We start from the raw sequence: 8,143 nt of genomic DNA, 5'->3' as shown, positions 1-8,143 counted from the left end.
TTTTACTAAATTAAGAACCAAAAGACATAGATGAAAATAAATCTCAACAAGAATCAAAAGAACAAACAAATTAATTAATCTAACCTCAGAATCCAATTAAGAAATTACAATAGAATCAACCCAAGAAGTTCAACACTCCATGAAATACAAAATAGAAATAGAAGAAGAATAGAGAGGGAAAGGAAACAAAATTAGGCCTTCTAAGGGTTCCTAAACTTCGAAGTCCCGAGCTTGTCTTTTCTGCTTCTCCCTTGGTCTCTTTATATAGGAATTGGACTATGCTTTTCTATTGCTAAAATTTCTCAAATATCTTTTAAAATAAAGATAATTATAAATATTTAAAAATATTTGGAGAGATATAGACTATTTGACAAATATAATTGGTTGATAATATCAATATCTATTATAATTAAATAAATTAATTACTTAAAGATATATGATAAATTATTACCAATTAATATTTGTACTAATTTTCAAAATCAACCCTTTGCAATCTCCTCAAATTATCTTCTAAATAATCCAATATCTTCAAGATATATTTGTTTGTTGTGGATCTAAAAAGATTCAAGAATATCTTGTCATATTTAAAAAGATTTGGTAGTTAATATCTTTTAATATTTTATGATATAATTAAATAAGATAATTATTTAAAAATATCAAATAAAATATCTAAAGATATATTTTTCCCAAATTATCTTCTATCATAAAGATAAAGAAAACCGCAAGGTCCAATTTTTTGTTGCTCTCTTTTTGGCTTAGCCAAACTTCTTCATTTTTTCAAGCTTTTCTTATCGTCTTCATGCAATGCTTGGCTTGGATTTTTGTGCTTTTAATAATTTCTTATTCTTGGATTTATCTTTAAGGTGTCATGAAGCTTTAATCAATTTATTTCCGCACCTCCATGAGCTCAACTTAGCTGCAGCTGCACTAACACACCTCAAAATATCCAAAGAACATTTATGCAACTAAAAAGCTATTTTTAACATGTTTTTGTATCTCATGCTCAATAAACCCAATTATAGGAAATCCCAATTAAATCAATCTTTAAGCACACAAATTCAATTAAATACCCATAATTAAACATTAAATGAGGGCAAAAATACGCACTCATCAATAGTACATACCATACATGCACTCACATGCATGTACTTGACATGTAGCATGGATTCACTTTGGATTCATGTCACAATGTATAATGCATAATATTCATCTCATTGTTTTCTCATGCCACCTTGCATAGTACATACCATACATACACTCACATGCATGTGTATAGGTAGTTTCCAAATTTGTAGCATCTTGCATTTTCATGTCACTTTGCATAACACATAACATGCATCAACATATCTTGAAAAAAGGTTGCACTACAATAATTTTAAAAATTAATTGTTTCCTATTTTTTGTTAATAAATTCATGGAATTTTGCGAAAAGTGAAAAAAAAATAAGAGAAAATAAATTATTCTTTGGTCAAATTAGTTTGTTGAATAAATGGATAATTTTTATGAAAAGTGACACACTTTTGAAACTTTGCTCTAATTTGGGTACATGGAATTGCTAAAATTCACTTCCTTTCCCATCCCATTTCCCATCACCTTTCTCCAATAAACCTTTTCTTTGTATTCCATGGAGGATCATCATAAAGGGCATGTGCCTTAAAATGAATTAAAATTGAAGTAAGCCTTTGAACACAAAAAAAGGAAAAAATGAAGAAAAGTCTGCTAGACTGAAAACCCAAAAGGGCGGTCTAGGCAAAAAGTAAGACAACAAAAAAATAGAAAATAATACAAAAAAAGTAAAGGCAAAGTAGGGGCAACTTCTGATGTGATTGAATTTTTTTTTTCCTTTTGGATTAAAGCTTTTGAAATTAAAACAATCATGAGTTGAAATGATGTGTGGCCATGTTTCTTTATCAAGAAAAAATGATATTCCTTTGTTACCCATTTTGAGCCTATAAAAAAAAATTAAAATTTCTTTTCAGTTACCCTTAACAAGGGTCACCTTCCCACTAAAGTTAACATGATGTTTGCATCTATTTCATTTGACTTGTAATTCACCAATAAAAAAAATAAAAAGTTTGGAAAGACAAAAAAATTGGTTTTGCAAAAAAAAAATGAGAAACAAGAGTTGGAAAGTGAAAAAAAATGGTGAAGAAAGGTAGTCAAATGAATTTTAGATGCAACCTTAGATAAAGACCCTTGTTTTAAATAACCTTTATACCATTTACTTTGAGCCTTCATTATCCATTTTTTTTATATCCCTTAGCCTTGGCCACAATACAAGCCTAATAAAGTCCACACAAATCAATGATTGGTTGTTGTTTTTCCAAAACTTTAATTTAGAGGAAAATATTTTGTCATGTTAAGAGGTTTGTTAAAAAAAAAAGATTGAAAAAGTGTTCAAAGATTTGCTTTCAAACATTCACTACAAAAAAAAAGTTATTTAGAGGAGGTCATTTTTCAGAGGTTCAAATAAACCTCTACAAATAAATATGATATAGATTAATTATAATGGTTTCTGTAAGTGCTAATAATATAGGGATTTTATTTATTTTGAAGAGATTTATGACCTCTGCAAATTAATCTACATTTTTCCTTCAATGTATTCACACGTTCCTTCCTAGAAAATTTAAACCTCCACAGCCACGAAAATATTGTTCGTCCCTCTCGAAAACCTAAGTTTTTTCTCAAATCAGTTTCGCTCTCTGATTCACTCTGTCGTCGTAGCTCTTTCCGTCACACCCTCTTCGTTGGCCTCAGTAGCTAATCACGATTCAGTCTCAGTAGCTAATCACGATTCAGTCTTCGTCGTAGCCTCCTTGGTAGTCTCCGTCATAGCCAGAGCAGCGATTCAGTCACTCCGTCATGCCCACTCTCTCACTCTGTCGTAGGCGACCCTATCGCTCATCGGAGTTGTTCGCCCTGTTTCGTCACTCTATCACTCCATCGTAGTTGTTCGCAGCTTAGGAGCCTGCACTTCCGATTGACTTTCCAGAATTCCACTTCAAATTCGCCTGCACTCATGGTACCGCGATTCACACTTTTATCTAATTTGTCACATAGGAGAATGTTGAAACCTAATTTGCGATTCATTGATATTGCTATGTTTGCACATGTACGTAATTGAATCAAAATGTTTAATGCATTGATGTTAATTTGACTCTTTATTTCCATTTTCTACATTCGCAGTTAAAGGATATGGTACTTAAGTTTTCAGCTTCTTACAAGCAGTGCAGACCTTGCACAGGGTCCAGTACCTACAAGAAAGGACAGAGGCCATATCCTGACTTCGACACCATTTCAGAAGGGGTTTCATACCCCTATATTGGAGGAGCAAGCTCAGCTTCAACCCCTGCTTGGGACTTCACAAGCTCCTATTTACCTGGTGGTAGACCAGACCAAATATTTATGGGTGGATTGAATGGTGATAGGACCTCTAGAGGGCCAGAGTCAACACCAGCATGTGATGTAGTTGTTGAGGAAGAGGATGAAACCAAGGATTGGATGGCACAGGTGGAACCAGGGGTTCATATAACCTTTGTTTCTCTCCTAATGAGGGAAATGATCTCAAAAGAAGTCGCTTCAGGTATGTTAAGAAATCACTCACAAGCCTTGATAGTGAATTGTTTTACTAATGTTAGATATATGAATCTTTATTCAGAGCATTAATTAATAGTTAATTTTTGACCTAACTCTACATTGTTACCACTGCCCTTGACACAATTTCATTTGTAAAAGATAGATTTGAATTGAAAGTTGTGAAAGAATATGTACCTATTATGAGGACTTATTATTATACAGAGAATATTATTAGTTGTTTTAGTGAAGTTAGAGACTGAAAGCACCTACCATTTAAATTTGAAGCCGAGAGACTTTTGACAAATGGCAAGCTCAAAAATGGTTGGGTGAGAATTATGACAGAATCATGAAGCTTTTCAATGTCCAGAGATTCAATCGACAAGATCTTAACACTCCTTCCAGATCTGAGAATGAGGTAATCTACTACTTCTACACCAGTATGATGTTAAGTTGTTAACAATAGTTCATTGCACGTTTGACATGCAGGATCATATGGGGAGGTGTATCGTGGTGAATGACGTCGAATAATGAGTTTCTTATATTCTTGAACTTGAAAATATTGATTGTGTTATTTTCACTAAGGCATGTGGTATGCAACTTTATTATGCTTTTTTCAAAATGAGATGAACAATGTCAAGACTTATTACTGATGCACTTGCACACCTAGGTATGTGCTACCATCTATAAAATGCATTTTTTTTATGAATTGAATGTGTCTGTGCCAATGCCAAGAATTCTCCGGGCTTTAGTTGCATTCTAATCTGAATAAAATAATTTTTTTTGCTATATTTACTGCTAGCTTACTTCCCATTTTATTATTGTCTATATTGTTAGGATAATTTTCTGCTATGTTATAGATTATAGAATTATTACACTGACAGTTCATTTATGCTCTTTGGTTCGTAGGAAGTTACTGTAAAGATGTTTCTAGATCAAGATATATCTGGTGAATCACTTGAAGAGTTAAAAACTGAAGTACGCGTCATCTCTACTTCCCCACTGTATTTCTTTTGGATTGTTTACTCATTTTTTCAGTGAGATCTAGTGGTTTATTTTTTCAGTTGCTTTCATAGTTCAGTGAGATCTAGAGCATGTGCAGTGTGACTTTTAGGTTCTATTCATGTTATGTGTTCTTTTCATTTAGATTCTAAAGTCTTGATTTAATTGGAGTGTTGAATGTTAAAAGCTGCACCGTTTGGTTTTTTTTTGAGACCTATAGGACCCCAAAGTGGACCTGGATGTTGCAAGATGTCTTCTTGAGATAGTTTTTGACTCAATATGCCAATAAAAAAACAAGTTTTTTTTTTATTCTGGGTTATGAGTTGTTTAGTTGTATTGCACCTTTAATTCCACATACATTCCTTTTTGCTATGTTTTCTTTGATGTTTGTCAGTTTATCACTAAACTTTAGTTTGGTTGAGAATCCAAATCTTTCTGCCATTGTATAGTCTTATTCACATCTCACTGGTCTAAATTTTGGTTTGAATTCTGTTAATAATAATTCCAAATCTATGATGCATCATTTAATTTTTTGAAAATGCATGTGAACATCATGAACATATATGCAGAACAATATGAATTTAATGAAGTGAGATTTGATTCAAAGGGCTAGGGTGGGTGGAGGATAGGAGATCAAGGGGGTGCTTGGTTTAGGAAAATTCATTTTTTTCCTGTTTTCAAAAGTTTTTATAGGAAATAGTGAAAACAGTTTTTTTAATTATGTTTTTATTTTCTGTTCTATCATTTCTTGTTCAAAACTTTTAAAAGCAGGAATAATATTTTTGTAACCAAGAGTAAAAATAGTGGATGAAATAAGAAAAGCTTTTAGTCATATGAAGGCCCTAAGGTGACATACATTCTGTTAACAATTTACCTATATTTTACTGAACAGTGTTGTTATGAATCACATTGGGTAGTTAGTTAAGGAATTAAATAAATTTTCAAAGTTTGTTTATATAAATATTAAACTGTGATCTGTTAGCTTCATTTTACATTGTTTGACTTGATTATTTGTGTTTTGTTACCAATATATAAATTTTTTTTGTTTTGTTACCATTATTTAAATCTATTTCTGTTTTGTAAATCACTAGCAACACTCCAATGCCCGTAAACTGTGATTTATGCAATGTTAAGCTGTGATCTGCTAGTTTCAGTTCTCATTGTTTCATTTGATAATGTGTTGTTTCTTTACCAATACAAAAATATGTTTGTTTTTGGAAATCCCTGGCAACGCCCCAATGTCCATGAATTGTGATTTGTACAATGTTGAGTTGTGATCCATTCATTTAAGTTCATATTGTTTCATTTGATTATTTGTGTTGTTTTGTTACCAATATATAATCTATTACTTTTGTTTTGTAAATCACTGAAAACACTCCAATGGCCATGAAAATGGGTTCACGCCATCAGTACTCACGCCAATGACATGATTGCATGTATACATTGTTAGGATCCAGTTATGTGGTGTCACCTAATAGCTTAAGCTATTGGGAGTGGTAATAATACCCTGACATACACAGTAACCCCAATAAATAAATTACAACTGTGCACAGCTGCATCTTGACCTTTTTCTTATGAACACAATGCGACCACCTGTGCCAATGGGCACAATCTGTGTGTATGTGTGGTGCTTCCAGTTTTATTACTTGCCAAATACTTGAATTCTGAAAAAAAAATGTTTTTCTTGACATTACTTCACTTGATGATATGGGAAACCGTATAAATGTGTTGGAGCAAAGCATCAATGATCTAAGAGCAGAGATGGGAGTGGAGTCCTCTCCATCACCTGTGCCCACTGCTAAGCCAATAGAGGAGGAAACAAGGGAAGGGGGTTCAACTTAAATGATGATTTGATTTCATTTGCTACATTTTTCATGTATTTCACTGTACAAGGATTTTGGTACTTTGCATCTATATATGTCTGCTGAAGTGGTTTGGAAAACAGAGTGCATCTAATCATTTGTACCTGCATTTTTTTAGAAATTTCATAACTATTACTTCTCATAATTTTATTGTTGATTGTTTTGAAAGCATGGTTAATAATCATATTGATTTTAATGATAAGTATGTTGTGTGCACTGATTAGAGATTATATTGAAATTCACCCAATCCTAATTAGAGATTCAGGGATTAGAATTATATTGAAATTCACCCAATCCTAACAAAAAGGGTAAAGCTAGACACAGGGAAAATAGAAGCAAAAATAAAGAGAAGGGATAAAGAAAAAACTCTATAGACCCTTGAAGAGAATTAGACTTGAGTTTCCACCCTTTTTGTCCTTTCTCATACCCAAGCTTCTGGAGATATGATGAATGCTCTTAAAAGTGAGTGAAAAAGATCAAAATACCCTCCCTAGTTTTACAGAATAAATGAAAATCCTAACTAAATTTTACAGAATATCTCCTTCACACTAGTTTTCTAAAATTTGTTTTGTTCAAAGCAAACTAATTTAAAATTCAACATAAGTATCTTAAAACCCTTTTAAATATAAAAAAATGAGATAATCCAAGAGATTATCTATTTTCTAGCTTATTTATTGATGAGAATATATTGTCTTTCCCCTCTGTTAAAAGTAACATCTTTTCTAATGAAAATTTTTCTGTGATTAGAGCTACTTTTTGTGATTTTCATCAAGTTAATGTACATTTTTACCTTGAATGCCAACATCTATTCTATAAATTAAATTCCAGAAAGCTTATGATGTTAATTTCAATAGGTCAAAATAATGAAAAGATTGAGGCATCCAAATGTTGTTCTCTTCATGGGAGCAATAACTCGACCTCCAAATCTTTCAAATTCTTGATTTGATTTCGCAGTGATTCTTTAGTTATATAAGATTGTTTAGTGTGAAATTTGAATTTTTTTCAATTTTATTAATCCAATTGCTTGAAATCCTAGAATTTTTCCCTTTGGAAACTAATTATCTTGGTACTTATTTGTGATGTGATTTTTTATACAAGAATTATATTGTATCGGTGTGAGTTAATCATCGATACCAAATAATCATGATTTTTGTGTAGGTCAATGATCTAGTAATAAACTATTTTAGTATATGCATGTTGATTTCATGATTTGAGGTTGACGTCCTTCTTGCAGCTAATATTTATCTTTTATAATTTCAGCAAACCAGTGATGCAAATGAGCCACAGTCTTCTATGGGTACAAGAGGATCATCTGGTGGTAGCAACATTTAGGATGTTGATGATGTTTTTTAGGATGAAACTATTTTAGTGTATTATGAACTTTGAGTAAGTATGGATTAAGTTGTAATTATTTCAATTTAAATTGCTTAATATGTTGATTTTGAGAATCAAAAGTTCTAATGATATATATTTGAGCACTTTGGTTGAAGTTTATAGAAAAATTTTGTTGATATAAAAATATAAGTATCTCAAATTGTTACATACATTGTCAAGTATAGTAGGAAATTCTAATTACAAACAAAATATTGTTTTTTATGAGATTTGAATAATGCAAGAAAAATACAGTAATAAAATCACAAATTAAATAATACAAATAAAATAGGTTTTATAATTCTCAAATTGTGGAGGGTATTAACCCCCACAAA

The 8,143-nt window shown here is 31.6% G+C and overlaps 1 pseudogene; it reads left to right on the top strand.

The window, feature by feature from the left end:
* Nucleotides 1-2,588: 2,588 nt before the first annotated feature.
* LOC114169646 lies at nt 2,589-7,864 on the top strand (annotated as a pseudogene).
* The last annotated feature ends 279 nt before the right edge of the window (nt 7,865-8,143 follow it).

The sequence above is a fragment of the Vigna unguiculata genome, chromosome 11, assembly GCF_004118075.2.
Source record: "Vigna unguiculata cultivar IT97K-499-35 chromosome 11, ASM411807v1, whole genome shotgun sequence".
NCBI lineage: Eukaryota > Viridiplantae > Streptophyta > Magnoliopsida > Fabales > Fabaceae > Vigna > Vigna unguiculata.
Note: the sequence above shows the minus strand (reverse complement) of the source record. Positions and strands in the feature narration are given on the sequence as shown.